Here is a 17,290-nt window from a genome sequence, read left to right on the forward strand (position 1 = left end):
TTGGCACTAGTGGGACTATAGCAAGGTCCAATAGCCACGTATAGGATGCCACTAGGTACACTGAGTGTTTGCTAGTATAATGGCTTACTTATAATTAGTTGGAGTGTGCAACGCAGGCAGATGCGCTCTGCAAATGTCTTGGCACTAGTGGGACTATAGCAAAGTCCAATAGCCACGTATAGGATGCCACTAGATACACTGAGTGTTTGCTAGTAAAATTGCTTAGTTTAAAAAAGTTGGAGTGTGCAATGCAGGCAGACGTGCTCTGCAAATGTCTTTGCACTAGTGGGACTATAGCAAAGTCCAATAGCCACAGATAGGATGCCACTAGGTACACTGAGTTTTTGCTAGTATAATGGCTTACTTATAATTAGTTGGAGTGTGCAACGCAGGCAGATGCGCTCTGCAAATGTCTTGGCACTAGTGGGACTATAGCAAGGTCCAATAGCCACGTATAGGATGCCACTAGGTACACTGAGTGTTTGCTAGTATAATGGCTTACTTATAATTAGTTGGAGTGTGCAACGCAGGCAGATGCGCTCTGCAAATGTCTTGGCACTAGTGGGACTATAGCAAAGTCCAATAGCCACAGATAGGATGCCACTAGGTACACTGAGTGTTTGCTAGTATAATGGCTTACTTATAATTAGTTGGAGTGTGCAACGCAGGCAGATGCGCTCTGCAAATGTCTTGGCACTAGTGGGACTATAGCAAAGTCCAATAGCCACGTATAGGATGCCACTAGGTACACTGAGTGTTTGCTAGTAAAATTGCTTAGTTTAAAAAAGTTGGAGTGTGCAATGCAGGCAGACGTGCTCTGCAAATGTCTTTGCCCTAGTGGGACTATAGCAAAGTCCAATAGCCACAGATAGGATGCCACTAGGTACACTGAGTGTTTGCTAGTATAATGGCTAAGTTAAAATTAGTTGGAGTGTGCAACGCAGGCAGATGCGCTCTGCAAATGTCTTGGCACTAGTGGGACTATAGCAAAGTCCAATAGCCACGTATAGGATGCCACTAGGTACACTGAGTGTTTGCTAGTATAATGGCTTACTTATAATTAGTTGGAGTGTGCAACGCAGGCAGATGCTCTCTGCAAATGTCTTGGCACTAGTGGGACTATAGCAAGGTCCAATAGCCACGTATAGGATGCCACTAGGTACACTGAGTGTTTGCTAGTATAATGGCTTACTTATAATTAGTTGGAGTGTGCAACGCAGGCAGATGCGCTCTGCAAATGTCTTGGCACTAGTGGGACTATAGCAAAGTCCAATAGCCACGTATAGGATGCCACTAGGTACACTGAGTGTTTGCTAGTATAATGGCTTACTTATAATTAGTTGGAGTGTGCAACGCAGGCAGATGCGCTCTGCAAATGTCTTGGCACTAGTGGGACTATAGCAAGGTCCAATAGCCACGTATAGGATGCCACTAGGTACACTGAGTGTTTGCTAGTATAATGGCTTACTTATAATTAGTTGGAGTGTGCAACGCAGGCAGATGCGCTCTGCAAATGTCTTGGCACTAGTGGGACTATAGCAAAGTCCAATAGCCACGTATAGGATGCCACTAGGTACACTGAGTGTTTGCTAGTAAAATTGCTTAGTTTAAAAAAGTTGGAGTGTGCAATGCAGGCAGACGTGCTCTGCAAATGTCTTTGCACTAGTGGGACTATAGCAAAGTCCAATAGCCACAGATAGGATGCCACTAGGTACACTGAGTGTTTGCTAGTATAATGGCTTACTTATAATTAGTTGGAGTGTGCAACGCAGGCAGATGCGCTCTGCAAATGTCTTGGCACTAGTGGGACTATAGCAAAGTCCAATAGCCACGTATAGGATGCCACTAGGTACACTGAGTGTTTGCTAGTATAATGGCTTACTTATAATTAGTTGGAGTGTGCAACGCAGGCAGATGCGCTCTGCAAATGTCTTTGCACTAGTGGGACTATAGCAAAGTCCAATAGCCACAGATAGGATGCCACTAGGTACACTGAGTGTTTGCTAGTATAATGGCTTACTTATAATTAGTTGGAGTGTGCATAGCAGGCAGATGCGCTCTGCAAATGTCTTGGCACTAGTGGGACTATAGCAAGGTCCAATAGCCACGTATAGGATGCCACTAGGTACACTGAGTGTTTGCTAGTATAATGGCTAAGTTAAAATTAGTTGGAGTGTGCAACGCAGGCAGATGCGCTCTGCAAATGTCTTGGCACTAGTGGGACTATAGCAAAGTCCATTAGCCACGTATAGGATGCCACTAGGTACACTGAGTGTTTGCTAGTATAATGGCTTACTTATAATTAGTTGGAGTGTGCAACGCAGGCAGATGCTCTCTGCAAATGTCTTGGCACTAGTGGGACTATAGCAAGGTCCAATAGCCACGTATAGGATGCCACTAGGTACACTGAGTGTTTGCTAGTATAATGGCTTACTTATAATTAGTTGGAGTGTGCAACGCAGGCAGATGCGCTCTGCAAATGTCTTGGCACTAGTGGGACTATAGCAAAGTCCAATAGCCACGTATAGGATGCCACTAGGTACACTGAGTGTTTGCTAGTATAATGGCTTACTTATAATTAGTTGGAGTGTGCAACGCAGGCAGATGCGCTCTGCAAATGTCTTGGCACTAGTGGGACTATAGCAAGGTCCAATAGCCACGTATAGGATGCCACTAGATACACTGAGTGTTTGCTAGTATAATGGCTTACTTATAATTAGTTGGAGTGTGCAACGCAGGCAGATGCGCTCTGCAAATGTCTTGGCACTAGTGGGACTATAGCAAAGTCCAATAGCCACAGATAGGATGCCACTAGGTACACTGAGTGTTTGCTAGTATAATGGCTTACTTATAATTAGTTGGAGTGTGCAACGCAGGCAGATGCGCTCTGCAAATGTCTTGGCACTAGTGGGACTATAGCAAAGTCCAATAGCCACGTATAGGATGCCACTAGGTACACTGAGTGTTTGCTAGTAAAATTGCTTAGTTTAAAAAAGTTGGAGTGTGCAATGCAGGCAGACGTGCTCTGCAAATGTCTTTGCACTAGTGGGACTATAGCAAAGTCCAATAGCCACAGATAGGATGCCACTAGGTACACTGAGTGTTTGCTAGTATAATGGCTTACTTATAATTAGTTGGAGTGTGCAACGCAGGCAGATGCGCTCTGCAAATGTCTTGGCACTAGTGGGACTATAGCAAAGTCCAATAGCCACGTATAGGATGCCACTAGGTACACTGAGTGTTTGCTAGTAAAATTGCTTAGTTTAAAAAAGTTGGAGTGTGCAATGCAGGCAGACGTGCTCTGCAAATGTCTTGGCACTAGTGGGACTATAGCAAAGTCCAATAGCCACAGATAGGATGCCACTAGGTACACTGAGTGTTTGCTAGTATAATGGCTTACTTATAATTAGTTGGAGTGTGCAACGCAGGCAGATGCGCTCTGCAAATGTCTTGGCACTAGTGGGACTATAGCAAAGTCCAATAGCCACGTATAGGATGCCACTAGGTACACTGAGTGTTTGCTAGTATAATGGCTAAGTTAAAATTAGTTGGAGTGTGCAACGCAGGCAGATGTGCTCTGCAAATGTCTTGGCACTAGTGGGACTATAGCAAAGTCCAATAGCCACGTATAGGATGCCACTAGGTACACTGAGTGTTTGCTAGTAAAATTGCTTAGTTTAAAAAAGTTGGAGTGTGCAATGCAGGCAGACGTGCTCTGCAAATGTCTTTGCACTAGTGGGACTATAGCAAAGTCCAATAGCCACAGATAGGATGCCACTAGGTACACTGAGTGTTTGCTAGTATAATGGCTTAGTTATAATGAGTTGGAGTGTGCAGAGGACAGGAGGGTACAGTGGCAGGATTGTGGTGCTCTGGGTAGAGGAATGGAAGCCTGCCTTTCTATTCCCTCCTAATGGTGAAATGCAGGGAGGAAATCCCTGACCTTGGCTACACAGATGCTGTTGCTGTTTGCAGGACCTGTCACCTATGGCTCTCTGACCCTGCCGGTTTGAGCCCTTAAAAGGACTGCTATAAAGTGCTCTCCCTATGCTGTCTAACGCTGTGTATGCAGCGCATACAGCTGTATCGGCTATAGGACTCAGGAGGACGGAGCTGCGACAGTGATGTCTGACACCAAAGACGCAGAAGGCAGATAATGGCGTCCGTGAAGAAAATGTCCGGTTTTATAATGCAGGGACATGTGACATGCAGATCCTATCACACATGCCGTTGCTTCTCTGGCTCAAAGTCAACTTAGCTGTGTGTGTGTCTGTGATTGGCTGACATGCTGGCCCGCCCCACAAGACGCGCGCACTTAGGGAAGGAAGACAAGAAAAAAAAAAAAAAATGGCGATCGCCATTATAGAAACAGCAGTGATCTGAAGGCGCTGTTCACGCACACTATACACTGAAATGTGATAATAGTTTGATTCACAGAGTGACTTACACTATTACAGCAGAAACCAAGCTATGATTTAGCTGTTTTTTGGCTGCTAGAACCGTTCTCGAACGTTTCTAGAACTATTGAGCTTTTGCAAAAAGCTCGAGTTCTAGTTCGATCTAGAACATGCCCCAAAATCACTCGAGCCTAGAACTGGAGAACCACGAACCACGAACCGCGCTCAACTCTATCCAGGAGCTTTGGTTTCCTGAGTTTCCAATAGCAAATGTCTAGAAAAAACTCTGTCCATTGGCACAACTCAGCAAGAAAACGAGAAGACCGAGAAGATATATTTCATTTATCTTAATGCCACCTTATTAACAGCACTAAACCCTTCTATTATGTCCCTTAGCCTTTTGAGCTTATCCTCTGGTAAGCGGAAGACCATGCCTCTGGTATCGATCTCAGTGCCTAAAAACTGTATTATAGTAGCCAATCAGAATACAAAAGGATGCATAGGAAGCGTGACTTTATTTCAATATTTTAAAACAATCCAATAAAATGAAGAAAAGTCACTCATACAAGATCCACAGAAGTTGTATAATACATACATAAATCAAAACACTATAAGGCCTGTTTCACACGTCAGTGATTCTGGTACGTTTGTGCTTTTTTTAAACATAACATAATCACTGAGATACGCAGATCCATTAGAATGAATGGGTCTGCTCACACATCAGTGATTTTTCACTGCACGTGTCTCCGTGCGGCGTACCCGCGTGTCCGTGATTGCTGCACGGAGACATGTCCATTTTTTTCTGGCATCACTGATAGGATGTCCATAAGGTGGCAGCAGAGCATAACAGAAAAAGGTGCCTATTGTGCACTGAAAAGACCCAATGTGATGCACCAGATATATAGAGCCCTAATGGATTCACAAATATAAGATATATCATGAATGACTACTGCATAATGAACGCTAGCATGAAAAAAGAAAGGAATCCATAAAAATAAATAATAAATGGTGCACATATGTTAGAGCCCCACCGAAGGACAAAAAAAGTCTGATGGAAATAGAGAGCATATAGGAACAATAAGAATGTGCAACAGAGAGGAAGGTGAGAATGCAGGATCAATCACTGCCTGTCAGATATTAATAATCAGGGAAATAACTCTGGAGCAGACGCACAAATTAGGGTCTTACCTGGTAAGGTAACAAATAATTAATAGTAGTTGCACTCACCTATTAAGGTTGTGCCAGTCACAACCCCTAAATGCACGTTACAAATGGCGACAGCCGCAGCCCCTAGTAGAAGAGCAATAACGTATAGGAGGAAAATCGGGTGCGTGCCGCGCTGTCACCAAAGGAAACTGATGTTAATTATTTCATCTCTTTATTCTTTTTTCCGGTCAATGTGTTTCAGAGATCACTGTCTCCTTCATCAGGGCAAAAAAAGAACAGTATGCAATCAAAGGAGGAAGAACCTCTATATATACACATATGGAGCTACGTCAGAGGACTGACTGCTGTATTTCAAATACTGCCGGGATGGTCAACTGTTACAATACCGGCCATAAAAGTTCTCAAGTGATATATTGAGAAACATTTATAAAATCACTGGGGTATAGTGTTTCAAATTTCATCAGCTTTTTGAGACAAAAATCAGAAAAAGAAGAAGGACAAAATGAAAAAAAAGAAGAAAAAAAAAACAAAAAGGGAGCATTGAGCTCCAGACCCTGTATTGAGTCTTAGAAGTGTAGTGACAAGTGCATCTGTCCACAACCCTGTAAGGGTGAACGGGATGACGGACAAGAAAAATTATGTTCGTGGCAAAAAATGGTGGTGTTGCTATATAAAATTGCATTAAGAATAAAGAAAGGAAAAATTTCTTTATAAAAGTAGTGAAGAAAAAAGTGGAAAAAAGGGGAGTGTAAGCCATTTTACTAATAAATAGTGATGAGCGAGCATGCTTGTTACTACTCGGTACTCGCACGAGTATCACTGTACTCGGTCTACTCGACGGGGACCGAGTAATCTCGCGATACTCGTGCTGTACTCGTGGTCTTCATCCCTGCATGTTGGCGCTCTTTTGAGAGCCAGCCCTCATGCAGGGATTGGCTGGCAGACCACTGCAATGCCACAGCCCTGTTAGTTGTGGAATTGCAGTGATTGGCCGGCCTGCACAGCGTGACCGAGCCTTTATACCGGCGGGCGCGCTGTGCTCTGCTCACAGCTATCCAGACAGTCAGTGCAGGGAGAGGGTCGCTGCTTCAGGGAAAGGTTTGCGGCCCTTTATAGCTATTTCCGTAGCAGGGCTGCAAACAGTGTGACCAAAAGTCCTTCTCAGGACTATTCTAGTTGTATACAGGCAGGCAGGGTATAGCCAGGTCGGAGTACAGTAGCAGAGTCCTTCTCAGGACTATTGTTGCTGTATACAGGCAGGGTATAGCCAGGTTGGAATACAGGCTAGTGACCAAAAGAGTCCTTGTCAGGACTATTGTAGCAGTATACAGGCAGGCAGGCAGGCAGGCAGGCAGGGTATATAGCCATTCCTAGTGGTGACCGTATACCAGCCTTCATCATATCTGGGGCTGGTGTACACAGTCTAAAACAGTCCTGATAGTGTCAGACTTCTCAGCAATTGTCGCTCCTAAAACCTGTTAGGTTCTTAGTGCGTCCGTGCTTGCATTTAAAAACCGCACGTGTGTGCCTGTCGGTGGCAGCGTACAGGTGCACTTGTGTGCGTTTTTACCAAACTATTATATAACGCACAAGTGTAGTGTATAATACACGTCAGTCAGCAGTGGCTGATAGTGTCAGAGTTCTCGTCATTAATTTTTGCTCCTAAAACCTGTGTTAGGTTCTTAGTGCGTCCGTGCTTGCATTTAAAAACCGCACGTGTGTGCCTGTCGGTGGCAGCGTACAGGTGCACTTGTGTGCGTTTTTACCAAACTATTATATAACGCACAAGTGTAGTGTATAATACACGTCAGTCAGCAGTGGCTGATAGTGTCAGAGTTCTCGTCATTAATTTTTGCTCCTAAAACCTGTGTTAGGTTCTTAGTGCGTCCGTGCTTGCATTTAAAAACCGCACGTGTGTGCCTGTCGGTGGCAGCGTACAGGTGCACTTGTGTGCGTTTTTACCAAACTATTATATAACGCACAAGTGTAGTGTATAATACACGTCAGTCAGCAGTGGCTGATAGTGTCAGAGTTCTCGTCATTAATTTTTGCTCCTAAAACCTGTTAGGTTCTTAGTGCGTCCGTGCTTGCATTTAAAAACCGCACGTGTGTGCCTGTCGGTGGCAGCGTACAGGTGCACTTGTGTGCGTTTTTACCAAACTATTATATAACGCACAAGTGTAGTGTATAATACACGTCAGTCAGCAGTGGCTGATAGTGTCAGAGTTCTCATCATTAATTTTTGCTCCTAAAACCTGTTAGGTTCTTAGTGCGTCCGTGCTTGCATTTAAAAACCGCACGTGTGTGCCTGTCGGTGGCAGCGTACAGGTGCACAATTTGCACAAACTTTGATATAACGCCCAAGTCTAGTGAATACACGTCAGCACAGCATTGCAAAATGCGCAAGGGCGTTGGCAAGGAAGTGGACGTGATGGTGGTGCAGGCAGAGGCCGAGGTCGTGGGCAAGCTCTAATTTTGCCACAACAAAGGGCCACATCTAGTCGCTCGCACGTCCTGTCCCAAATTCTTGGGGACCGCAGCAGTACACCGCTCTTGAACCAAGACCAGTGTCAACAGGTTGTTAGTTGGATAGCGGATAATGCTTCCAGTCAGATTGGCACCACCACAAACACTCTGTCTTCCACACGGTCAAGTGTCAGTAGCCGTGATACTGCACCGCACATTTCAGAACCTGATCCTCCTTCCTACCACAAGGCTGAGTACACGTCCTCGGACATTAATGATCCCACACTTGGACACTCGGAAGAGCTGTTCACGTTTCCATTCGCACATTCTGGCCTCTCGCCAGCTCATGTTGAAGTGGGTCATGAGGAGATCGTATGTACAGATGGCCAAATATTTGAGCAGCCACGTTCTCACGAAGTTGGCAACGTGTCTCAACAAGGGGTGGACGATGATGAGACACAATTGTCAGGAAGTCAGGAGGAGGAGCAGGGTGCGGAAGAGGAAGACGACGTGGTGGATGATCCAGTAACTGACCCAACCTGGCAGGAGGATATGCAGAGCGAGGACAGCAGTGCACAGGGGGAGGGAGGCGTAGCATCCCAACAGGCAGTAAGAAGCAGGGTGGTGGCTCCAGGCAGAAGTCAGGCAACCGTTCCCCGGAACAACAACACGACACAAGGTGCCTGTACAAATGTTAGGTCTTCCCGAGTCTGGCAGTTTTTTAAGTTGGATCCAGATGATTCTAAAAAGGCCATTTGCAACACCTGCCGTGCCAGCATCAGCAGGGGTACCAAAACTAGCAGCCTGACCACCACCAGCATGATCAGGCACATGTCAGCCAAGCACCCGACTTTGTGGGAAGTACAACAGAGTCGAGGAGCAGTGCTTGCTAATGTCACTGCTACGTCTTCGCTGGTTGTGCATGCGAGCCAATCCCCTGTCCATGCTGCCTGCGAACAAGCCTCCTCCGGTCCTGCACCTGCAGTTGCCTACTCAGAAATAACACCATCATCAAGCACGTCCTTGTCCCAGCGCAGCGTTCAGTTATCCATTCAGCAAACCTTTGAACGCAGGCGCAAATACACTGCCAACACCCCACATGCCACAGTTCTAAATGCTAACATTTCGCGACTGCTTGCGCTGGAAATGTTGCCTTTTAGGCTGGTGGAGACAGAAGCATTCCGCGACCTGATGGCGGCAGCTGTCCCACGTTACTCGGTCCCCAGCCGCCACTATTTCTCCCGGTGTGCCGTCCCCGCGTTGCATAACCACGTGTCACAAAACATCACACGTGCCCTGAACAACGCTGTTTCACCCAAAGTCCACCTAACCACAGACACGTGGACAAGTGCTTGTGGGCAAGGCCGCTACATCTCGTTGACGGCACACTGGGTTAATATTGTGGAAGCTGGGACCCAGTCTGAGCGAGGGACGGAACACGTCCTTCCCACACCAAGGTTTGCAGGCCCTACCTCAGTCAGTGTTTCACCCACACTCTACAGCTCCGGAATGTCATGCTCTTCAGCCTCCTCCTCCTCCTGCGCATCCTCATCCACTGTACCCTCCACACCAGTCCCAAGCTGGAAGCACTGCAGCAGTGCCTCGGCGAAGCGGCAACAGGCTGTGCTGAAGCTAATCTGCATAGGTGACAAACCCCACAATGCAGAAGAGCTGTGGACAGCTCTGAAACAGCAGGCAGATCACTGGCTCACACCTCTGAACCTAAAGCCAGGAAAGGTCGTGTGTGACAATGGCCGGAACCTGGTGGCGGCTTTGAGGCGAGGCCAGCTGACACATGTTCCATGCGTGGCCCATGTGCTCAACCTCGTGGTTCAGCGGTTTCTAAAGTCATACCCAGAGCTGTCTAATCTGCTGGTAAAAGTTCGCCGCCTGTCTGCACATTTTCGAAAGTCACCTACTGCTTCAGCCGGCCTTGCCGGCTTTCAGCGCAGTTTGCATCTTCCGGCTCACAGACTGGTGTGTGATGTCCCCACGCGTTGGAATTCAACTCTGCACATGTTGGTCAGGATATGTGAGCAGAAGAGGGCAGTTGTTGAGTACCTGCATCACCTAAGCCGTCAGGAAATGGGTCAAACTCCACACATAACACCTGAGGAGTGGAGATGGATGTCCGACCTATGTACCATCCTCCAAAACTTTGAGGACTCCACCAAGATGGTGAGTGGTGATGACGCCATTATTAGCGTCACCATACCGCTACTCTGCCTTCTAAAACGGTCTCTGCTCAAAACCAAACATGATGCATTGCAGGCGGAGCGCGATGAGTTGCAGCAAGAAACAGTAGTGGGTGTGGGTGATAACACACAGCCCAGCCTCGTCTCATCACAACGTGCAGTGGAGGACTATGACGAGGAGGAGGATGAAGACATGGAGCAAATCTCCGGCCAAATTGAGGATATGACATGCACACCAGTCATATCCTCGGTTCAGCGTGGCTGGCCAGAGGACAGGGTAGATGAGGAGGAGGAGGAGGAGGAGGACAGCATGTTCAGTCAACGTGTTGGTCAGGCTACTGAAGTCCTGGCTGTTAAGAGTCTGGCGCACATGGCTGACTTTATGGTAAGCTGCCTGTCTCGTGACCCTCGCGTTAAGAACATCTTGGCCGACAATCATTACTGGTTGGTAACACTGTTAGACCCACGCTACAAGGAGAACTTTATGTCTCTTATTCCCGAGGCGGAGAGGTCAACCAAAATGCAGCAGTTCCGGAAGGCCATAGTCACGGAAGTAGGCAAAGCATTCCCCTCACAAAACGCTAGCGGCATAGGTCAGGAATCAGTGGACAACCAAGGCGTACAGCCGAGAGAGGCACAAGTCCAATCCGCCAGAGGTAGGGGAACAGTCTTTAAGATGTGGGACAGTTTTCTCAGCCCCTCACGTACCACAGCCCCTGAGGTGCGGGGTAGTGCCACAAGAAATCCTAAGTTTGCCCAGATGCTCAAGGAGTACCTTGCAGATCGAACAACTGTACTCCGACATTCCTCTGTGCCTTACAATTATTGGGTATCCAAGGTGGACACGTGGCATGAATTGGCTCTCTACGCCTTGGAAGTCCTGGCCTGCCCTGCCGCTAGCGTTTTGTCAGAGCGTGTTTTTAGTGCCGCAGGTGGAATCATTACAGATAAACGCACCCGCCTGTCAACTGAAAATGCTGACAGGCTGACTCTGATCAAGATGAACAAGGGTTGGATTGGGCCAGACTTCACCACACCACCAGCAAATGAGAGCGGAATTTAAAGTTTGTAACGGGAATTTGCCATGTACCTCCAGTCACCCATGGGTACACACTTCTGGACTTTGGATAATCGCTGGACTGCTCCTCCTTCTCCTCATGCGCCACCATGATGACCGTTACAAGAGTTAGGCCTTTGTTTCAGGTATACCCCCAGTGGTAAATTTTTTCGCCCATTCTTTGCAGAATGGACATTACAACGACAGGAGACCCGCTCCTTTGCAATGGGAACAATGTTTTGAGGCCCTCATGCACGTCTCTATGCAGGGACAACGTGGAGCCTCCCAATTTTTGGCTGCCCTGCCAAAGGGCTATACTATAATACACCCACTTCCTGACAATGGACACTTAATGTTTTGAGGCCCTCATGCACGTCTCTATCCAGGGACAACGTGGAGCCTCCCAATTTTTGGCTGCCCTGCCAAAGGGCTATACTACAAAAGACCCACTTCCTGACAATGGACACTTAATGTTTTGAGGCCCTCATGCACGTCTCTATCCAGGGACAACGTGGAGCCTCCCAATTTTTGGCTGCCCTGCCAAAGGGCTATACTACAAAAGACCCACTTCCTGACAATGGACACTTAATGTTTTGAGGCCCTCATGCACGTCTCTATCCAGGGACAACGTGGAGCCTCCCAATTTTTGGCTGCCCTGCCTAAGGGCTATACTATAATACACCCACTTCCTGACAATGGACACTTAATGTTTTGAGGCCCTCATGCACGTCTCTATCCAGGGACAACGTGGAGCCTCCCAATTTTTGGCTGCCCTGCCAAAGGGCTATACTATAATACACCCACTTCCTGACAATGGACACTTAATGTTTTGAGGCCCTCATGCACGTCTCTATCCAGGGACAACGTGGAGCCTCCCAATTTTTGGCTGCCCTGCCAAAGGGCTATACTACAAAAGACCCACTTCCTTCCAATGGGCACTTCAGGTTTACAGGCCCTCATGCACGTCTCTATCCAGGGACAACGTGGAGCCTCCCAATTTTTGGCTGCCCTGCCTAAGGGCTATACTATAATACACCCACTTCCTGACAATGGACACTTAATGTTTTGAGGCCCTCATGCATGTCTCTATCCAGGGACAACGTGGAGCCTCCCAATTATTGGCTGCCCTGCCAAAGGGCTATACTACAAAAGACCCACTTCCTTCCAATGGGCACTTCAGGTTTACAGGCCCTCATGCACGTCTCTATCCAGGGACAACGTGGAGCCTCCCAATTTTTGGCTGCCCTGCCAAAGGGCTATACTACAAAAGACCCACTTCCTTCCAATGGGCACTTCAGGTTTACAGGCCCTCATGCACGTCTCTATCCAGGGACAACGTGGAGCCTCCCAATTTTTGGCTGCCCTGCCTAAGGGCTATACTATAATACACCCACTTCCTGACACTGGACACTTAATGTTTTGAGGCCCTCATGCACGTCTCTATCCAGGGACAACGTGGAGCCTCCCAATTTTTGGCTGCCCTGCCTAAGGGCTATACTACAATAGACCCACTTCCTTACAATGGGCACTTCAGGTTTACAGGCGATCATGCACGTCTGTATGCAGGGGCATTGGTGAACCTCACAATTTTGGACTGCCCTGGCAAAGGAAAATACTACAAAGACTCAGTTCCTCAAAATGGGCACATTAGACTCAGAGGCCTTTATGTACGTCTCTTCTCAGGGACATCGGAGTGCCACACAATGTTTTACGTAAAATCTTTCATGTATTGATCTCAAAAAGTAACATACATTAGCTCTATCTCACTATTGGGTATGTGCCCTTAACATTTTCGCTATGAAAAATCATTTTGGTGTCATTTTGGAAGGTTTTCTGGTGAGTCCGTAAAAATGGCGTAAAACGCGGACAAAATTATTCACAGCTGTGACTTTTGAGTGATAAATGCTTCAAGGGGTCTTCCCCATGCTGTTGCTATGTCATTTGAGCACTCTTCGGAGACTTTTGTGCCATTTTTAGGGTTTCTACATGCTGCCGGTGGTCATTTCACAAAAATACTCGGGTCTCCCATAGGATAACATTGGGCTCGGTGCTCGGGCCGAGTACACGAGTATCTTGGGAGGCTCGGCCCGAGCTTCGAGCACCCGAGCTTTTTAGTACTCGCTCATCACTACTAATAAACCTAAAAAATAAAAATAAATTGAATAAAAATCATGAATGTTGTGTTATAACAGGAAATTCGGTGTAAGAATGAATATCCGGGATGAGAGTTCAGCGAATGAGTTATAGAAATTGTTACAAAAAGGAGTGTGTACGGTTTATGCGTAAATTTTCAGAATGCGTACATGAAAATTATATGTATGTGAGAATGTCCCCCATGCTTTGTAAAAAGTTATTTATGAAAATGTAAATAAAATATATAAAAATGCCTAATTATTTATAATTTATGAGAAAGATATATATGTATGGAAGAATGTTATAAGGTGTCCAAGAACCATAAAGAAAAAGGGTGCATATATAATGTTAGAGGTCTAGAGTTCCACCAGGCTATATCACCCCTAAAGAAATAGAAAGAAGACCTTACTACCTGTGTACCCCCAAAAAAGCTATATTTCTTAGCCAGGATTATGGTGGAGATATGCACAAGTGAAATAAGAATATAAAGTAATACAATAAGATTATAAAACCAATATGTGTGCATTCATGCACCACCCGGTACGCTACCCTTGCCAAATTGCTCACTCTAGATCCCCACACGATCCATGAAGCCGTTCCCCCGGTCACACCGCCTGCTGCCGGTTCCCACTCATCCCTGGGGGAGTTAGGCGAGTGGTATCGAGAGCTACATGTCGGCACTGATGATATCCCCATACACCACAAGGAAGGGGTATACCGGGTGGTACAGGAGTATGAGCGGGTTTTTAGCAAGCACCCTCTAGATTTTGGGCAGATTAAAGGGGTTCAACACCACATCCCTACCGGTACACACTCCCCTATTAAAGAGAGATACAGGCCTATTCCCCCTGCGCACTACCAATGCGCCAAAGACATGTTGAGGAACATGAAGGAGGCAGGGGTTATTAGGGACAGCTGTAGTCCCTGGGCCGCTCCGTTGGTGCTGGTTAAGAAGAAGGATGGCACCATGCGGATGTGTGTGGATTACCGGAAGATTAACCAGATAACGCATAAGGATGCTTACCCTCTGCCCCGCATCAAAGAGTCCCTGGCCTCGCTGAGAACCGCTAACTACTTCTCCACCCTTGACCTCACCAGCGGGTACTGGCAGGTGGCCGTGGCACCGGAAGACCGAGAGAAGACTGCCTATGGGACCGTTTTGCTGTACTTGGATGATGTGATTGTGTACTCACAGACGTATGAAGCCCACCTGGAGCACCTAGCCGAGGTGTTCGCGTCCCTTGCCAAGTATGGGATGAAGTTGAAGCCCTCAAAGTGTCATCTGCTGAAACCCAGAGTGCAGTACCTAGGACATGTGGTTGGTGCGGAAGGTGTCGCCCCCAACCCCGAGAAGATCACCGCCATCCAAGACTGGCCGAGACCGACCACAGTGAGGGAAGTGAGGCAGTTTCTGGGCCTGGTGGGATATTACCGTCGCTTCATTAAGGGGTACACAAAGATGGCTGCCCCCATGCAAGACCTCCTCGTAGGACAGACCAAGGGTGGTAGATCCCTAGTAGCCCCATTGGTGTGGGAAGAAAAGCATGAGGAATCCTTCCGCCAGCTGAGAACAGCCCTGACCGGAGAGGAAATCCTAGCGTACCCTGACTACAGCCGCCCATTCATCCTCTACACCGACGCCAGCAATGTGGGCTTGGGGGCTGTTCTATCCCAGGTCCAAGACAGAAGGGAAAAGGTAATAGCTTATGCTAGCCGAAAACTCCGACCGACTGAGAGGAACCCTGAGAACTACATCTCCTTCAAGCTTGAGCTCTTGGCACTGGTGTGGGCTATCACCGAGCGGTTCCGCCATTACCTGGCAGCAGCCAAGTTCACCGCGTACACAGACAATAACCTGCTGACCCATCTAGATACGGCCAAGCTGGGCGCGTTGGATCAGCGGTGGGTGACCAGGTTAGCCAACTACGATTTCACCATCAAGTACCGGGCCGGCCGTACCAACGTCAATGCCAATGCACTCTCCCGGATGCCCCACCTGTCGGAAGAGGGGCCAGAGGATGATGACCTCGAAGAGATCGAGTTGCCTGCATTTCACCGGCCATTCACTGAGAAGGTGCACGTCTACCAACAACGGGTGAACCTGGATCCGCTGCCCCGACAGGACTGGCAGGAAGCTCAGGACCAGGCACCTGCTGTCCGCCTGGTCAAGACTCTAGTGGAACAGGGTTCTGCTGGGATAGACCCTGCTGCCCCTGCCGAAACCCAACGTCTGTGGCAAGAACGGACCCGGCTATACCTACACCAGGGGAAGTTGTATCGCGAGCTGATTAATCCAAAGACTCACGAGAAGATCCGCCAGCTGGTGATTCCCCAGGCTAACGTGCCCACCGTCCTGCAAGCATACCATGATGGTGCAGTGCACTTCGGGTGGAAGAAGCTAGAGATGTTGTTAAGAGAGCGGTTCTATTGGAGTGGAATGCGGGAATCTGTGGAGGCCTGGTGCCGAGAATGTGGCCCTTGCGCATTGAGAAGGAAGGACGAGGCCAGCCAGAAGGCACCCCTACACCCGATCATTACACACCAACCGCTGGAGCTGGTTGCCCTTGACCATGTAAAGCTCACCCCCAGCCGAAGTGGGTACACCTACGCTCTGACCATCGTAGACCACTACTCGAGGTTCCTGGTGGTTGTCCCAGTTAAGGACTTAACCGGCCGCACCGCTGCTAAGGCTTTCCAGGCTTATTTCTGTTGACCGCATTGGTACCCGGAGAGGGTGCTTACCGACCAGGGTCCGGCCTTTGAAGCAGAGGTATTCCAGGAATTCTGCCAGTTGTACGGCTGCAAGAAAATCCGGACCACGCCTTACCACGCCCAAACCAATGGCATTTGTGAAAAGATGAACCACTTGGTCCTGGGCCTCCTCAAGACGTTACCACTGGAAGAGCGGAACCTGTGGCTGGAGAAGCTACCTGACCTGGTCGATATGTACAACAACATCCCTTCCAGCTCTACGAAATGCACTCCAGCATACCTGATGAGAGCTCGTCCCGGCCGGCTACCAGTGGATCTGGAAATGGGCTTGGAAGCTTCAGAAGCACTCCTGTCGACAGCTGAATGGGACACTCGGCGGAGGACACAGTACCGACAGGTCCAGGAGTATGTTGAAAAGAACTTGTGCCGGAGTCGGGGACAACAGGAGCAGTGCTTCAACAAGAAGGCGCCTGCCGGTTCCTTCCAACCTGGGGATGTAGTGCTGAAGCGGAAAAGAAGGGCCCACAAGCTGGATGATCAATGGGAAAAAACCCCGTATGTAGTCCAGCCCACAGGATGGGAGAATGGGAAGGCCTACCAGATCAGCCGTGACCAGGGGGGGACTTTGGCCACGGTTTCCCGAGACCACCTGAAGAAGTGCCCACCAGCATTGAGAGTAGCGGATGAGGCTCCAGTTCCCAGTCCAGTGGAGAAGGAAAAAGAGGTAATCCACACCATGATGGGTGATTTTCCAGCAGACTGGCCTACACAGAACGGTGCGGTGATCCTTCCAGTGATACTGTTCCCACAACCCGTGGATGAAGAAATGATGGAAACGGTTAACCGCGAGCCAGTGCCCAGGGATGTACCTGTACCCAGCTCCCCTACGCCTCCGCCTGCCCCACATGATAGCAGGGAGGAGGAACTGACTGTTCCCTCTGCCCCACTGCCTGTCACCACTGACACCGGACCCCGAAGGTCCACTCGCCCCAACCTAGGTAGACCCCCACTTAGGTACAGGGAAACTACTCTTTAAAAGGGGGGGGCTTTATGTGTTGAGTGTACCAGTTTGAAAGTTTTAAATGATAAGTAAAGATGATCAACCAAAGAAGTTTACCTGATTGAACCGTGATTAAACCGGCCGTTGCCGGCAACTGTTGTCC

This window comes from Anomaloglossus baeobatrachus, unplaced genomic scaffold (genome assembly GCF_048569485.1).
Source record: "Anomaloglossus baeobatrachus isolate aAnoBae1 unplaced genomic scaffold, aAnoBae1.hap1 Scaffold_478, whole genome shotgun sequence".
Lineage (NCBI taxonomy): Eukaryota > Metazoa > Chordata > Amphibia > Anura > Aromobatidae > Anomaloglossus > Anomaloglossus baeobatrachus.